Consider the following 2,988-nt stretch of genomic DNA (forward strand, 5'->3'; position numbering starts at 1 on the left):
GTTGGTTGTTCCCTCCACCTGTACTTTTTTTTATTTCCCCACTAAAGTCACTTTTTCTGCCCTGATAACTCCATTTGTTTTACTTTTAAAACTTATTTTCCCAAGCGTTGCTAGTTTATTGGATCTTCCTCCATTTCTTAGTTACTAATTACTTTTGCCTTACCATTTTTAACCTTTAATATTGGAATACTCGTTTTCCTACCGCCACTTGTTACATTCATCCTTCTTATTCCCATAATTATCTCAGGGGGAATATCCCCACTCACACTGTTTCTCATTGGTCGATTATTCTCACCGACGTTATTTATTTTTCATTAATAATGGTAATCTCTCTCTCCTGTCACAGTTGGTCATCATCCTTTACCATAGTTGACTCAATATCTTCCTCTGAAGCCTTATAATTACCATTATTCTTCTCATTAATTTTTGGATTTTCATCATTAAGAGCTGCAAATTTGAATTCGACGACATGTTTATTACTATTGACTACCGCCTGAGTTTGGTCTCTCCGATTTTTCACCATCTTCCTTCCTATTTTATGTTTATGAACCACCTTCCATGGCCCTACATTATTTTCAGTATTGACATCATTTTCATTTATTTGTCTGCTCATCATTTCTCTTTCTCCATTCCTCTCGTCTCCCTTGTTACCACCATTTTTTATTTATTTTTTGAGTACCCTTCTTAATAATGGCCAAACCTCCCACATGCCAAGAAGATAAGATGGAAACCTTTGTATTCAATCTTTTACATTCTTCCTTTTATAGAGAACATTGTCAAGAACGGTTTGGTCAGATTTATTGTAAGTTGAGTATGTGCCTAAGAGGGGGGTGAATTAGGTTCTTTGAAAACTTTTTCCGGTTTTATGAAAACTTGTTCTTTCTTTTCTGGTTTGGTTATGCAATGAAATAGTAAAGTGCTGAAAGTAAAGAACACCAAGACGTATACTGGTTCCCCTCACAATCAGAGAGTACTCTATTCCCCTTACCACATGTAAGAGATTTTATTATAGTTAGATCTTATGGACAAGACAGCCTAGTCTTTCTATATAGACTCTAACAAGAATACCAAGAACAATCCTCTTGGATTTTTCACTAAGTCCACTAAGAGAATAATCCTCTCTTAATGACTCTCTTGTTTCCAACAGTCCTGGACAACAAGGATAATAAGGACAATATGAATTTTTATAAGTTTTTGACAGATGGAATAATATATCAATATATTGATTGATCTTCTCCTTTTAAGTAATCAATTTTCTTTATGACATACAAGTGCTCTAAGGATGATATGGATGAAACTATATGAATGTATATGAAAATTCTGTGTAGAAAGTTTCACCAGGAAATTTAATCAAGAACACTTGAGAGAATTTGAAAAGATGAAGAGAAAGATTGTTTGAAATGTTTGTGTAAAGGAGGTGTATTCAAATTCTGCAAAAATATGTTATATATAACCCTTAGACACCTTTCTAAAAGGTCATAATACATGAATGGATGTCATGCTTCAAGAACACATTTCAAAAAAGGTTTTCATGAAAGAATGCATTTCTTTTTGCCATTGGTTAAGTGGTAATCGATTACCCAATATGGTGTAACTGGTTACACCTGAGCCAACGTTAAAAAATTTGAAAATTTTAATTGTGTAATTGATTACCCATATCATGGTAACTCATTACCTGCTATAAATCTGGTTACAGAAGGCAACATACATAGCTGGTAATCGATCACCTCAAACCTGGTAATTGATTACCACCAAGACAAAAAGATAGGGTGCAGCAAAAAAGGAATGTAAGGCCAAATGAAAATTGTTTAAGAGGCCTAAATGAAACATGATATGTATGTATGAAAACCTTGAGCACTTGAATGAACATAGACGGGTTGAGAACTTAATACCTTAATAATTTGATCAAATCAATAGAAATCTTCAAGACTTGAAATTCTTTTATAAGTGAAGCTTGTGCTTAAGCTTGAGTCTTGAACCATTCTTTTTGCGATGCACATTTTCTTATAGAGCATGTCTTCATAAAAACACTTTAAGAAGCTTGTCTTCATATTCTCCCCCTTTTTGATGATGACAACCTTTTATTGAAAGTTTTATCTAATCTTGCTTTCTCTAACAATTGAAAACTTCCCCTTGATCCATGATTGAGAGTTTTTAAAAGTAATTGCTAGTTGCATTGTTAGAGAGACATACAACATACAACAACCAAAATATATCTTCTCCCCCTTTGTCATTAGCAAAAAAGGATGGGAAAGACTAAACAATAAACGACATATATGTTGTATGATGATAAAGCATATAATATGAACACATACACAAATAACAAAACAACACATAACTTAATACAAAACCAACTTGTTCATACATAATAATTAAAACCTAAATTTAAAGATAGGAAAATTCAGCATAACAAAAGAAACAAGAAACAAAACACAAAAATTGTTTTAAACACTTTAATCACTTTCTGACATTTCCATATTCTCTTCATCTTCTCCTTGATCTTCACCACTTTCCTCTTCATCACCCATCTCCAGGTTTTAGGATTTGGTAAGATTTTCCAAAAGTCTCTTAATGGAAGCCATTTCAAATTTTTGCTCACGATAATTACACATCATAGTAGATTCAACTTAACAGATTTTGTTATAGAGGACTTCATTGGAGTAGCCTCCTTCCGGAGCCGGTGGATGAGCATTAGAAGATTCATCTTTATACTTATACATGTCATCCATGTCCAAAAAGATACCAGTATTCCTAATCGACGTTGAAGCATTGGTCTCACATTCCTTAGCAGACATCTTCTTCTTTGGTTCCCGTTTTAGATCAATACCACAACCTTCCAAAATTTTGGTGATTAGCCTAGCATAGGGTAATCCATCGGTTAAGGATTATTGGTGCTTCATGTGGTACATGATAGTGTATGCCCAATTTACCTGAATCTTATTTTTGATAGCATATATCAATTGTAACTCCAAATCACCAATTTGGGAA

The sequence above is a fragment of the Lathyrus oleraceus genome, chromosome 7 (genome assembly GCF_024323335.1).
Source record: "Lathyrus oleraceus cultivar Zhongwan6 chromosome 7, CAAS_Psat_ZW6_1.0, whole genome shotgun sequence".
Lineage (NCBI taxonomy): Eukaryota > Viridiplantae > Streptophyta > Magnoliopsida > Fabales > Fabaceae > Lathyrus > Lathyrus oleraceus.